Genomic DNA, 15,656 nt, shown 5'->3' with positions numbered 1-15,656 from the left:
TAGTTCAGTTTTGATTATTTTGGGTTTTCTAGGTACACAATCATGTTATATACAAACAAAGACCATTTTACTTGTATTTTGGGTATGTGTATATATTTAAATTATTTTGTGTCTGGAATGTGCCAGTTGTTGCTGGGAGCTGGGTCTATGGTGGTGAATAAAACAATCTTTGAAATGTCTTCCTGAATCTCATCACCTATGCCTCATTCCATAGTGAGTTTTTTAAAAAAAGTTAAATGTTGTGTTTTCTTTATACAATCCCAAGTTGTTTATGTGTTATCTTCCTCACTAGTGAACTAGTTGAAGGTAGCTATTCTATAATTTTCATCTTTGTAATCAGAGCCTAGCATAATGCATTACTCTTGGTAGGTTCTCAAGAAATGCTTATTGATCTGACTCAGCCTCTGTTGGTATGATTTAGGAGAGTCCATCCAAATTGGCGAAACTTGACTTTTACAGTAGGCAAACGTAAATCATGTTTCCTATGAATAGTTGTACTTAGGGAGCACGCATACTCATGAAATAGGTAGTATTCTGTTGTGGGAGCCACCTAAGGCACCAGCACTGCTGTGTGGTACTACTACAGAAAAAGTCATTTATTTCATGGCCTATGAAAATGCAATGCACAGCTTTTCGTCTGTGTTCTGAGAACACAGTCTAAACAGCAGCCATATTGAGAGACAAGACTAGCTGGATTTCCTAGGCCAACTAAGAATCCCTAAGCCTAGCTGGGAAGGTGATCCACCTTTAAACACGGGCTTGCAACTTAACCCACACCTGACCAATCTGAGAGCTCACTAAAATGCTAATTAGGCAAAAACAGGGTGTAAAGAAATAGCCAATCATCTATTGCCTGAGAGCACAGCGGAAGAGACAAGGATCAGGATATAAACCCAGGCATTTGAGGCAACACCCTTTGGGTCCCCTCCCCTTATATGGGAACTCTGTTTTCACTCTGTTTCAGTCTATTAAATATTGCAGCTGCACTCTTCTGGTCCGTGTTTTGTTAAGGCTAGACCTGAGCTTTCGCTGGGCGTCCACTACTGCCGTTTGCTGCCCTGGCAGACCCGCGGCTGACTTCCATCCCTCCTGATCCAGCAGAGTGTCCACTGTGCTGCTGATCCAGCGAGGCGCCCCCTGCCACTCCGGATCCGACTAAAGCCTTGCCATTGTTCCTGCATGGCTAAGTGCCTGGGCTCATCCTAATCGAGCTGAACACTAGTCACTGGATTCCACGGTTCTCTTCTGTGACCCACGGCTTCTAATAGAGCTGTAACACTCACCGCATGGCCCAAGATTGCATTCCTTGTAATCTGTGAGGCCAAGAACCCCAGGTCAGAGAACACAAGGCTTGCCACCATCTTGGAAGTGGCCTACCGCCATTTTGGAAGTAGCCCCCCACCATCTTGGGAGCTCTGGGAGCAAGGACCCCTGGTAACAATATCAGTACTCTTTCTTGACCAAGGCAAATCATCTCAATTGGCCACCTTCCATTATTATGCAGTGCTCTTTGTCAATGACCACCTTTTTGCTTCCTATATACTACTGTTTAAAACTGTATTCCTGTCAAGCTTTCTATCCTTCTTCTTTATCAACATAGTACCTTGGGTGTAGTGAAGAATTAACTTCACCCAAAGGCTACTTGGCTGTGATCTCTAGGCCTTCAGAATATTCTGCCTGATGGGAGTGTCTTTGTTTGCCTGGGGGCTTTAGCCGCCAGACAGTCTAAGGATGTCATTTATGATGGGGGCTTCAGGCCACAATGTATGTTTTGTCTCCACCAGGGACTGGGGACTAAAGGCAATAGCTTGACTTCTGAAAAGGGCTGGACTGAAGGTCAGCCACATGGGCAGTATGAAGGAGCCCCAGCAAAACTGAACACCAGTGACTGGGCGAGCTTCTCTGGTTAGCAGTACTCTGCATATTGTCACACATCAACTCTGGGAGAAGGTCACACTGTTCATGTCTCCACAAGGGCAGGACAGCTGGAAACTCAATGTCTGGACCTCTTCCCTGGGCTGATTTTATTGTGTATCCTTTCATTACAATAAGCTGTATCCCTGAGTATAACAGCTTTCAGTGGGCTCTGAGAGTCCTTTTAGTGAATTACTAAAACTAAGGGTGGTTTGGGAATCCCCCCTTACTTGTACTTGGTATCAGAAGCAAGGATGGCAACTTGTGGGGACTGGTCCCCCAACCTACATAGTTGGCCTCAACTCCTGCCAACTCTCTCTCTCTCTCAAACTAAACCCTAGAGTAGCTTGTAATTACTTACCCTTCTTTGAAGAAAGTTATATGCCTGATTTCATCCTTTCTCATTTCTCATTTACACTTCAGCTAATTGTGATTAGACTTGCTGTCACTGTTCCACTCTAAATGATCTGACAGAGATCATGAATAACCTGTTTGCAGCTCAGTCATCTATTTGGTAATTAAACACATTTTTATTTAGTGTCACCACAAGTCAGGTATAATGTTGGGCCATGAGAGTTCAGTGATTACCAAAATAAAAGCATTCCTTGCCCTCACAGCACTTATAGTCCAGTAGGGGGTTCAGGTAAGCCCTCAGAAAACAGCATGTTAAGGTCCACGTTATGGGAAATAAGGGAGCTATGGCAGACTACCGGGTGGTGGTGGTTGGGGAGGTCCCAGCCACCTCTCCTTAGCAGTTGACACTATTTTTTTTTTTTTTTTTTAGATGGAGTCTTGCTCTGTTGACAGGCTGGAGTGCAGTGGCACTATCTTGGCTCACTGCAACCTCTGCCAACCTCAAGCAATTCTCCTGCCTCAGCCTCCTGAGTAGCTGGGATTATAGGCACGTGCCACCACACCCAGCTAATTTTTGTACTTTTAGTAGAGACGGGGTTTCACCATGTTGGCCAGGATGGTCTCTATCTGACTTTGTGATCCACCCACCTTGGCCTCCCAAAGTGCTGGGATTACAGGTATGAGCCACCATGCCCAGCTGAGCATTTGACACTATTAACTAGCACCTGGTTCTTTCTCCTGGGACTCCTATTTTTCTAACTATTTCTTCTCACTTCCTTTGCTTACAATTTTTTGTTTGCGTACCTCTTAAACCCTGGTGTTTTCTGGCATCTGAGCTCAGAATTCTTCTCTCTCATCTTTCTACACTCCTCTAATCTTTTTACACTCTCTCGAGTAGGTCTCCTTCACTTTGACCGCTGTAATTCCCACCCAAACACAATGATTCTGCATCTTTATCTCTCACTTAGGCCACACCCCTGAGCTGTAGACATGTGTCATCAGCTCCCTTCTGGACGTTGTTGCATGACTCAAATGGAACTTCACACATTTCCCTTCAGAACAGCTCTGCCTTCTGTGTTTCTGACATTGGTGAATAATTAGTGTCACCATCTACCTAGGCACAGATGCCAGAGACCTGGCTGTCGGCCTCCACTTCTCCCTCTCTTTACTGCCTCATCCAGTCACCAAAGCCTTTGAGCCTACAGTGTTACAGACATGTGCTGTTTTCTCCATCCCTGGCAGCTGTGGTGCAGGCATATGACACATATTTGGCCAATTGGTTGCTCACTTTGGATTTTAAATTTGGTTTCCCTTCTTCTACCCATGGCCCTTCAGTTTTGTTTCCAAAGAATGCTTTTCAAAAAATATTAGTCAGGCTAGGCATAGTCGCTCATGCCTATCATCCCAGCACTTGGGGAGGCAGAAGCCAAGGGATCACTTGAGGTCAGGAATATGAGACCAGCCTGGACAACATAGCAAGACCCTATCTCTACAAATTAAAAAAAAAAATTAGACACGCATGGTGGTTCACACTTGTAGTTCCAGCTACTTGGAAAGCTGAGGCAGGAGGACTGCTTAACCCCAGGAGTATGAGGCTGCAGTGAGCTGTGATTGTACCACTGTGCTCCAGCCTGGGCAGCAGAGACCTTGTCTCTTAAAAAAAAATAGATCATCTCACTCCCTGTTCAACATCGTCTAATAATTTTCCCTCATATTTAGTATCAAATTCAAAGTCATGATTGTTGCCCAGAACAATGTCCTACATGATCGACTCGTAGCTCACTCTTCATGTTCACTCTGGCCATTTTCCTATTGCTCAACTGCTCTGTAGTCCCCATGTTGTGCCTACAGCCCGCCAAGCACACTGTGGACTCAGACAGCTGTTCCTTTTGCCTGACATGTTCCTCTCACTGATTCTTTTTTTTTTTTTTTTTTTTTTTGAGACAGGGTCTCTCTCTGTTGCCCAGGCTGGAGTACAGTGATGCCATCTCAGCTTACTGCAGCCTCAACCTCCTGGAGTCTAAGTGATTCTCTCACCTCAGCCTCCTAAGTAGCTGTAACTACAGGCGTGCACTACCCCCAGCCCTGGCTACTTTAAAAAAATTATTAGTAGAGACACGGTCTCTCTGTGTTGCCTGGGCTGGTCTCTAACTCCTGAGCTCGAGTGATCCTCCCACCTTGGCCTCCCAAAGTGCTGGGATTACAGGTGTGAGCCACCGCGCCCGGCCCTTCTCACTGTCTCTTACGTGATTCACTGTCTTACTGCAGGTCTTCACTCAAATGAAAGACTTTCTGTGACCATCCTACTGTGTAAAATAGCCACCACTCTCCCAAGTCATTCTCTGATCTGTACCCTACTTCATTGTTCAAAGCACTTCCCACGGTCCAATGTTGTATTGTTTACTTATTTGCTTACTGGTCTATTTTCTACCTCTCCAACTAGAATGTAAACTCCACAGTGGCCATGGGACATGCCAGCAGCACCTCCTTGTCATCTAATGACCAAAATCATGCAACGCATTGATGCCTCCTTGGTGGAAGGTGCAGTGCAGCCTCCGACTGAGAACCAGTGCTAGAAGTGAACTGGACACTTGGGAAATTGTGGTTAGAGCTGCAGATGCTCCCTTTTTAATTATTATTACTATTATTTGTAGAGACAGGGTCCTGCTATGTTGCCAAGGCTGGTCTCTAACTCCTAGGCTCAAGAGATCCTCCCCCATCAGACTCCCAAAGTGTTAAGATTACAGGCATGAGCCACCATGCCTGACCCCATTTTTATTGGCCCTGCAAGATGCTTTGTTTTGATTGTTCATTTTCACTTCTGCCTCCTTCAGTAAACCTGTGAGTGTCCTGAATGGGGATCAAGATTTGTTTGGGTGTATGATCTAATTTGAATACACACGTGTGTGTGTGTGCGTGTGTGTATTTCCCCTGCTATTGGACTGCTCAGCCTTCACAGCCTGTTCTTCCCCACTCTGATACACCAGGTGTCCTTCAGCAGGTGTAGTGAAACAAAGCAGAGGCTTTGATGTCACCCACGCTTGCCCTCATGTGACTCCCGGCCCAGCCCTGAGCCAGAATCTGCTCCTGTTATTAAGGGTATGATTGTCTTCATTTTACAAATGAAGATATGGAGGCTCATATTCTTCATCTACAACTCATTGATGGATAACCAGGTAGCCCTTGCAACCTAACCTTTGCTGTTGCCTCCATTACAAAAAGCTCTATGCTCGGCCATCAGTCATGATTTTAGAGAGGGCTCCTCAGGTAGCGAGAAAAAATGCTGACCGACAGTGTCATTATTTCAGGTCGAGGTGACTAATAGCCCTGCAGTCCTCTCTGCACTCTGTGCTGAGGGAGAACGACCTTTGATTTGTGGCAGTCGCAGGGGCTGGCAAGGCCTGCAGTCATTTGCAGCTGATTCTGCTGCTTTGTGTCATGAGACATTAAGTGACCTGCTTGGATTCACTGAACTAATTAGTGGCATAGCTGGGATTGGAACTCAATATTCCCTTCCCCAAATGATGGGGTTCCCTCTGTGCTTGGTGTCTTCTTGACTTCTAATGTGTCTGAAATGCGTAATTGTTAGAACCCTGGACATCTGTAGCCTTCACCGGTCAACTGTAATCACCCCAAGCACCCTGATGGATTCGCAGAGCACAGAGGACGATCCCAGCAAACGTGTTTATCGTGTTTGTCACCAATGAGGACTTTTGCTGCCATCTCTTGTACCTTGGTGACTTGGGCTAGAGCACACATAAACCTCCAGGATTATTTTTATCCTTTTAGTTTAAGGTCTAGAGAGAATGAACAACTCTTGGCCTATTATGTTAATCTCAACTCACACCTACTTTTGGCCCTGTGACTGAGGCATGAAAATATGAGTTTTTTTCCCTTCAGGCCGAGAACAAAGCTGCCACCTTCCCCCACAGTGGTGTTTTTTAAATGCTTGGTTATGACCAATTAGAGGATTATAAAATCAATTAGTGGGGTGACCAGCACTAAAAAAATATAACAGGATATAAAATAAAAAAGTAGTAGTAGAGTACTGTTCTGTGAAATCTTTTATCAGTAATGTGTGCATATGAATGAATGTGTACATGTGTATATGTATATATGTGCATGTGCATGTATACTGGATCACAGTTTAAAATGTATTTCTCACTATACTTTGGGGTAAAATAATAGGTGCTTTCAACTTGCAGGTGATAATTATGACTTGGCAGGATGTATCCAAATGACATACCACTCCAGGTAGATTAGAGTCTCTAGAGGGAGGGGCTGGGTGTGTATGTTTTTTAAGTTCCTCAACTGATTACGGCATTATCTTTCTTGCTACCTCCCCAACTCTCTCTCTCCTCTCTCTCTCTCTCTCTCTCACACACACACACACAGACACACACACACACACACACACACACACACACACACACTCCACAGTTGTTGCAAACAACTGTATCTTATTCATCTGAGTATCCCCCTATGACTGAAGCAGTAGCTGGCACTCCCCAGGCACTCAATAAATGCTTATAATTGTCAAATGTCAAATGTTTGAAGGCTAAAAAGTGAAATTTATATAGTTTTCTTTCATCATGCCCAGCATACATTTTGCACTTGGTAAATGCCACTCAGTGTGGTCATAATGACTTATGGAAAACAAAAATGCAATACTGAGAAGCCAAATGGCTAAAATGCACAGGCATAATGAATAGCCATTGGACTGAGCTGGCCTTCACCACCCCAGAATAAAACTCTTTCCCCCTCACTGCACTTGAACAAACCAATCCAAACCAGGAAACCACAGAGAAGGAGTGGCTGCCACCTCCCTAAGTAATAGAGTAGATCTCCTCTTAACCTTGGTGACCCTCAAAAACCAGTAAATTCCTTCTTTTATCTATCCTAAATCCTTTATATTACCCTTTAAGCCAATTTTCTGTTGTACTGTATTCAATGGGAATTGAAAACAGCTGGTCACCATCTGCTGTAGATTAATTCTTCATGTACTTGAAGCCTATAATTAGGTCATTCCTCAGCCTTCTCTTCTCCAGGCTAAATATCTTATTTCCTTTAGCCTTTCCCAAAAGGTTTTATTTTCTAATTATTTAATTGTCTTCATAGTGTTACTCTCAATACCAGGCTCCCTGTCTCCACACACCTCAAGTTGAGAAGGCTGATCAGTGTGAAGGGTCATGGGCATTTAAAGTCACCACTGCCACTTTCAGGAAGTCCTTTTCTGTGAGTTGTTTATTTTCTGAGGGCCATTTAGAAATGCACAGCAGCCTTCAACTGAACAGGACCGTGTCACCCTGAAATTGGAAACAGGAAGCAGAATATTATGCTTTGCTTCTACCCTAATTTCAAATACAGATAAGCTGGACCATAACCTTGATTTTGCACCCCAAACTCTGTGACTTAGCCAGTGTAAATCTGTGGGATGTAACTGTCATCCTCAATTATAAATGTGTCATTATAATAGCATTCTTTTTTTTTGGATGGGGGGGACGGGGTCTCACTCTGTTGCCCAGGCTGGAGTGCAGTGGCACCATCTCAGCTCACTGCAACCTCCGCCTCCTGGATTCAAGTGATTCTTCTGCCTCAGCCTCTTGAGTAGCTGGGATTACAGGCACATGCCACCACACCCACTAATTTTTGTATTTTTAATAGAGACTGTATTTCACCATGTTGGTCAGGCTGGTCTCAAATTCCTGACCTCATGATCCACCCACCTCGGTCTCCCAAAATTCTGGGATTACAGGTGTGAGCCACTGTGCCCAGCCTATAATAGCATTCTTAAAATGGATTTTTAACTTGACTAATCTCAGGTGGAGAGAAGTGTTCAGGGTTCATCCTATTTTTTTTTTTTTTTTTCGATACAGGGTCTCGCTCTGTCACCCAGGCTGGAGTGTAGTGGCAAAATCATAGCTCAGTACAGCCTCGAACTCCTGGGCACAAGCGATCCTCTCACTTTAGTTTCCTGAGTAGCTGGGACTACAGGCACGCACCACCATGCCTGGTTAATTTTTTAAAAAGTTTTTTGTAGAGATGGGGATCTCACTATGTTGCCCAAGCTGGTCTTGAACTCCTGACCTCAAGCAATCCTCCCACTTTGGCCTCCCAAAGTGCTGGGATTACAGATGTGAGCCACTGTGCCTGGCCCAAAGTGTTCTTTTAAGTCCAGGAAATATTCTGCTGGTGGAATGTACCCAGGGAGGAAGAAAGCATGTCCAAGCACCATTCTCGAAGGCAGTGGCTCTCCTCCTTTCTGGAAGTATGTGTATGTGACACATTCCCTAATGTCCAGATTTTGATGAAGTACAGGAACATGCATGGATCAATAGATTTTTGAGATGATCAAAATTATATCTTTATTTCTGTGGCCCTCTGTTCTGTCTATCGAAACTGTGTTGGAATTTTATAGCATGACTTTTTGGTTGGAAAAAGTTACCACCTGGTTGTCTGTCCTTAGAAAGACTCCATCATGACTCAGAAATGATGGCCAGATTGTGATGTTTTTTACCTTACTCTATTAAACATCTCCTCTAGCTGTACCATGCCTTATTCAGAAACAGTCAAAAATGCATGGCTTCTGTTTACTGTGCACAATCCCTTCATGAGGTAGATATTATCACCACGTCAAATATATATGCATGTTTATGGTTACTTAGGTGGCAGAGCTGGGATTTGGATCCAGCCCTGATTGGTCTCTCTGGTGTCATCAGAGTCACCTTTAGCATGCTGCTAAAATACAGATCTGTGGATCCCAGGCTCAGATTCTGACTTAGGAGGCAGGACTCAGGAATCTTCACTTTCAGTTTCCCCAGCAAAGTCTTACGCATTGAAAAATGCCGTCTAACTATTAAATGCTGGGGCACCTGAATTAAAAAATCTAGACCATTGTGTCTCAAACTCTGTTGAATGTCTACCCAGGAGTTTGATGAAAAGAATCCTGGATTCCCCTCCACAGCTACTGAATCAGAACTGAGAAAAATGAAGTTGGATGTATTGTTGATGTGCAACCCGGAGGAATTGAAGGCACAGTGTAGTTTGAGGAAACCACTAGTGTGAATATTCCTGCCAGCGGTTTCCAATCCCAAGCACTTCTGGATGTTCTGGTGGGAGATGGAGTCTGCTAGGGTGAAAGATGGGATGGTAGTGGCTTACAGTTCTTGGCTTCCTAAGTGTGTGAAGAAAGGCTAAGGAAACAGTAGGAAGATGAGCCTTGAGAATGCTTGCTGCCTCACCAGGCAACTACTTCTTTTTTTCTCAGAGACAAGGGTCTCCCTATGTTGCCCAGGCTGGTCTTGAACTCCTGGGCTCAAGTGATTCTCCTCCCTTGGCCTCCCAAAGCATTAGGATTAGAGGCATGACCTGTCCCAACTGTCTCTTAAAGAAGGATAAAAAGGATACAAAGCCATGGTTTTGAAAGCCAAGTATTGCATTTGCAAGCAGAAGTATAGTAAAGAGATAATCACGTGTTATGATGTTGTAGCAGGTACTGTTGCCATGGCAACATAGCAGGGGACTTACAGAGGAGATAGACAGAGGAACAGATGGGACGGGTGTTATTCCATTGAGAACTTAGGGGACGCAAGAAGGTTTACTGAAATGAGCAGCATAAAAAAATACTTGGCACACAGTGAAAGCTAGTCCTAGAAGATGAAAACTCAGAAGACTTGGTTCTATGAATATATTTTAAATCTACAAAATGTGTTTTAACAACAGGAGTCAAAGAATCCTCATAGCTGTCTGAGAAGTCTTCATTTGACAGATCTCAATTGCAAGCAGCTCTTTGCTAGCGAATCACATAATGTACCATATGTTCTTGGTATAATGTATGTGGGAAAATGAGTATGGTGTTTGTGCTGAAAAGTCAGAGCCCTACAAATATAGTTAAGCTCTCACTAGATGACCTAGAGATAATTGACTGAATTCAGCATAGCAATTTCTTGAGTCGGTATATACTAGGTAAGTGGATGGAAATAATTTAAGGTTCATGCATATTTGTATGTACATTTCAGTATTATAATAATTATAGGCAATGTTTAAAAACAAATTGAATTTTAATTCCCTAGATTAACATTGGCTCCTATTTATTGAGTTCATTTTCACTTTGAGCTAAGGAGAAATTATTTATTTATTTATTTATTTATTTATTTATTTATTTTGAGATGGAGTCTTGCTCTGTCGCCCAGGCTGGAGTGCAGTGGCGCCATCTCAGCTCACTGCAAGCTCCACCTCCCGGGTTCACGCCATTCTCCTGCCTCAGCCTCCCGAGCAGCTGGGACTACAGGCACCTGCCACCGTGTCTGGCTAATTTTTTGTATTTTCAGTAGAGACAAGGTTTCACCATGTTAGCCAGGATGGTCTTGATCTCCTGACCTCGTGATCCACCTGCCTCGGCCTCCCAAAGTGTTGGGATTACAGGCGTGAGCCACCAAGCCTGGCTGATAAATTGTTATGTAACAGTTCAACAGCTACTCTTCATCAGCACCTCAAATTCACCTAATCAAAATTATGGAAAATAAAACACAACAACCTCTTTCTTTCAATAACTAAGCTTTATTAGTTCCTTAAATACATAATTACTACATTAAAATAATTTAAAAAGAGGCTGAGTATGGTGCCCATGCCTGTAATCCCAGCAATTTGGGAGGCTAAGGTGAGAGGATTGCTTGAGCCCAGGAGCTCAAGACCAAGCTGGGCAAGATGATGAGACCCTGTCTCTTAAAAAAAAAAATTAGCCAGGCATAGTGGTGTGCACCTGTAGTCCCAGCTACTCAGGAGGCTGAGGTGGGAGGATTGCTTGAACCCAGGAGTTCGAGGCTGCATTGAGCTAAGATCCATGCCACTGTACCCAGTCCAGGTGACAGAGACCCTGTCTCTATTTAGAAAAAATAAATAAAACACATGGATTCTATACAAATGTTTATCTCATTACTTTATCAAACAGGTTTTCTGCCATGGTGAGCATTCAACAGATGCTGACCTCATTTGGGCAGGAGAAAGGGAATTCCTTACATTTTTCTTGTTTAAATTGGTTCTTGAACCAAAGTAAGGAGAAGGAAGGAAGGAAGGAAGGAAGGAGGGAGGGAGGGAGGGAGGGAGGGAGGGAGGGAAGGAGGGAAGGAGGGAAGGAAGGAAGGAAGGAAGGAAGGAAGGAAGGAAGGAAGGAAGGAAGGAAGGAAGGAAGAAAGATGCCCTCCAAGTGTGACAAAATTCCCCCCAGAATGCTCCTTGGGACAAAGTGCTGAGAGACTGAGTCCTCCCTAAGGATCCACACCTTCCCAGTTTACCTTGTGCTTCTCCACAGATGCTGTGCATTGGACTCTTCACTGGACTCTTCCTCACTTGGGCTCCCTGCGATTTTCCAGATCAGATGTCTCCATTTGCTTCCTAGCCTTCTAAAATGAAACACCTTCCACGGCAGGCAATAAAGGGATCTCTGTGCTCCTCATGTGTTTGGAGGCCTCTGCTTTTTCCTGCTCTGTGCATAGCCTTGCAAAGGCTCTGCATTTCTGTGTTCTGCACTGCTCACAGATTGCACCTTCAGCCTTCCCAGAATGAACTTCTTGAACTGCTCCCTCCTGTGTCCACACTTCCTGAGAAGGGCAGCTACGGAAATCCCACCCTGAAGCCCAGTAGCCTTGCTTGGGACATCGCTGAAGAGTTGAACTAAGCACAGGGCTATGTGGGACCAAACCTATCTATTCCCCACCACCAAAATCTCACCCCTTTCTTATGCCAGCACTAAGGAAAGCTGTTTTGGGGAAAAGTGAGATCCGCTTTTACGGTGGCTGACTACATGAGGAAATTATGATTCCCTGACAGAAATAGATTGGTATAGACATGGCAAGAATGAGAAATAATCTAATTAATGATCCATGTGCTCATTCAGTCTCTTCAGTTCATCTGTGTTTACAATCACCAAATCATTCCTGTGGACAGAAAAGTCTCAAAACAGAGGTTATCTATAAGAAGAAAAGGAATATCGCAAATCCTGGGATGGACCTCTTTATGAGGCAGGAGTCCGCTAGTTGCAAAAACAGAAACTGATCTGAGTTGGCTTAAACAAAAAGGGGGATGTTTGTTTTAAAGGTAAGGGAGTGTCTCTGGAAATCCAAGTGCAGAAATGCAACCTATGCTCAAGCTGGAAGCAGGGAGTGGAAATCCACGTCTGATCTCTCTATGTCGGCCCGTGCTGGTCTTGCTCTTTCCTCTCTCTTACACTGATTTCCGTTGCTTCTCTTTCTCTGTATGGGAAAACGTGGCAACAGTCCTGGGATTTTGCTTCCTGCATTCAGGAGAAAGCCACATTGAAGTAATATTTCTTCTGAGAAGGGGTGTATTAACTCCAATTGGGACCCGTGCACTCTTGATCCAATCAAACATAGTTTGGGGGAGGATCATACTACAAAAATGGCTGCTAAGAGTCCTGCTGGCCATGCGGATGGCAATGGGATTAGGGGTACAGATAGGGCATTCCCAGAGCTGGGTAAATGAGTTCGAATTGGGCAAACTACAAGACTACCCTCCTTGCCTTGCACAAACAGACACTTTGTTTTTTTCCTTATGCGTTTAAAGATTTCCCACTAACATGATCTAACTGATACAATTAATATAAATATCAATTTATTCACTATACACCTCTTCCTTAGGCAGGATATCCCAAATTTATGTTCCGCCACTGCATCCAAAAGAGGTTTTTTGTTTTTGTTTTTGTTTTTGTGATAGGGTCTTGCTATGCTGCCCAGGCTGGATTTGAACTCCTGGACTCAAGTGATCCTCCCTCCCGACTCTGCCTTCCAAAGAGCTGAGATTACAGATAGGGGCCACTATTCCTGGCCAAGAGCTTCTATGGAGTAATCATTCAGGATTAAAGGTCAGGGTTTCTTGGTGAATTCCATACCTCTTCCAGTTAAGTCTTGTTTCTGTCTACACATGATATCTCACTGTCTTGCAACCCATAGACTATTTAAAGATACACACTTCTTGCCGGGTGTAGTGACTCACAGCTGTAATCCTAGCACTTTGGTAGACCAAGGCAGGAGGATTGCTTGAGCTCGGGAGTTTGAGACCAGCATGGAAAACATAGTGAGAACTTGTCTCTACAAAAAATTAAAAATTAGCTGAAACTCCAGCCTGGACACAGAGTGAGACCCCATCTCAAAAAAAAGAAAAAATTAACCAGGTGTGGTGGTGGATGCCTGTGTTCCCAGCTACGCAGAAGGCTGAGGTGGGAGGATCATTTGAGCCCTGGAGGTCAAAGCTGTAGTGAGCTATGATCACGCCACTGTACTCCAGACTGGACAACAGAGCAAGACCATGTCTCAAAATAAAATAAAATAAAATAAAATAAAATAAAATAAAATAAAATAGATACACACTTCTAACACATCTGATAGGAAATGGTAGAGGGAAAATTGGAGTAAGTCTAATAAAAACCTCTTAGAAAGCAGAAAAAGGGAAAGAGTCATCCTGGTAATAAATCCAGAGTTCATGTTTTCTATTGTTAATAGATTTTAGGATCTCAAAATCTCAAAGGCATCCATTGGTCATCTGATTGCTGGTAGGAGAGTGAGTTCCTTGGCCAACTGATTTGGCTGTCTTGGGTTCTGACTGCTGAATTGCTCTTGTCTAGTGCCTTTCAGGGCTATCTGGAAGTGGCACTTGAAATGATATGGGGTCTGTACAAACAAAGCAGTCTACTTTCTGTTGGTGCAAATGCTTGGGCCTTGAGATTGCTTTACAAGTTAAGAAATTTGAGCTCCTTTTCATGAAGGCTTGTTTTGTTTTGTTTTTCCTAACAATGCAACTTCCTTAAATCTTAGTTTCATTTAGGGGACTCCCTTTGCTAATAACTGCCACCCAAAATTCTATGTATCTGTTTCTTAATACTGGGACTGTGTTTCCTCTCCCTTGTCTTTGGCTCTCAGCTGAAGAGTTGAGTTTTCTTCCCTAATCTGCCCTGGAATGTTGCCCCAGCCTCTACTGGAAGTGCTGTCCCCTTTGTCTGCCATGAGAGAGTTTAGTTAGGGTCCCTCTACCCAAAGGATGTCTTCAGGAGAGCCTATCCAGATGTCGGGAATGTAAAGTAGTGCAAAGAACAATAATTATTCACTCCATTTCCTAGCACTTGAAGTTGGACAGACTCATCCACACACAACACAGCCTGGCTTGCAAAAGCAAGCTGCACATGCTATTGATTGAAGTAGTTACATATTTTAAATAATATCCACTATGAAATACTGCTGAATAATATTTAAATAATGTGCTTCTTTCCTCCCTCCAAAACTCTGCTTGCACTTGCTTTTCTAGTCTTCTGTGTAGAACTCTTAGTCTTATGCTCAGAATTAATCCTTTGTCGCCCTGCTACCCTTGGACTCCCTTCTTGGCAGTATGAAGGTGTGCAGCTACTATGCATTTCACATTTGCCTGCTGCTCCAGTCTTAGAACCCTCCCTTAACCTCTGCTCTTACTCTAGTCGTGGAACCCAAAGGATCCTTTACAAGGGCAGGGGATACTTCACAGTGGGGGAGACTTTTTTTCCTTCTTTGTCTTTTTTTTTCTAGACAAGGGTCTCTTTCTGTCACCAAGCTGGGGTGCAGTGGTGTGATCATAGCTCACTGCAGCCTTGACTTCCCTCGCTGAAGCAATCCTCTCTCACCTCAGCCTTCCAAGTAGCTGGTACTATGTGAGTGCACCACCACACCCAGCTAAGTTTTATATATATATATACACACACATATATATATGTGTGTGTATATATATATGTGTATATATATATACACACACTCACACACACATACACACACATATATATATATATATATATATATATATATATATTTTTTTTTTTTTTTAAATAGAGATGGGGTTTTGCCATGTTGTCCGGGCTGGTCTTAAACTCCTGGTCTCAAGCAGTCCTCCCTCCTTGGCCTCCCAAAGTGCTGAGATTATAGGTGCGAGACACCGTGCCCAGGCTGCTTTCTTTGTTTTTAACTACATTTTCTAGATTATTTGTTCCTGGAGCAACTGGCTAATCCAGAGACTAAAGTTGGAAGAAAGCACATTCCTCAGAGACAGTGGAGAGTCCTCTGACACTTTTCTCTTAATGGTCATGACTCTGAAAAATCAGTCCTGGACCAGAAGTGAGGGTGTCATGAAGAAATGTTGCTTTGGGTAAGGGAAAACTGAAATCCAGTTTCCCCGCTACCATGGGTAACCTGGTGGGGCTGTCCTTTGTAAGAATGGTGAGTGTCTCATGCTTTGGTCGTTGCCTGTCTCCTGGATCCCTCTCCCTCTCCTTCCCTCTTCAGCTTGCTTTTTCCTTCAGAGAACATCTCCTGAGTTCCTCTTCTGTGCTGAGTGTAGTGCTCTGTGGTAGGAAT

At 43.7% G+C, this 15,656-nt stretch overlaps 1 long non-coding RNA gene across 2 annotated transcripts in view; it reads left to right on the top strand.

Moving 5' to 3' along the window:
* The window catches only part of LOC102140436 (uncharacterized), a 63,379-nt gene extending 51,659 nt beyond the window's left edge, over positions 1-11,720 (top strand). For both annotated transcript variants that reach the window (XR_012416442.1, XR_012416443.1), the window contains exon 4: positions 11,579-11,720. This is a non-coding gene — a long non-coding RNA (uncharacterized lncRNA). The remainder of the gene's footprint in view (positions 1-11,578) is intronic.
* The last annotated feature ends 3,936 nt before the right edge of the window (positions 11,721-15,656 follow it).

This window comes from Macaca fascicularis, chromosome 8 (genome assembly GCF_037993035.2).
Source record: "Macaca fascicularis isolate 582-1 chromosome 8, T2T-MFA8v1.1".
In the NCBI taxonomy this organism is placed as follows: Eukaryota; Metazoa; Chordata; class Mammalia; order Primates; family Cercopithecidae; genus Macaca; species Macaca fascicularis.
This window is presented reverse-complemented; position numbering and strand designations above follow the sequence as displayed.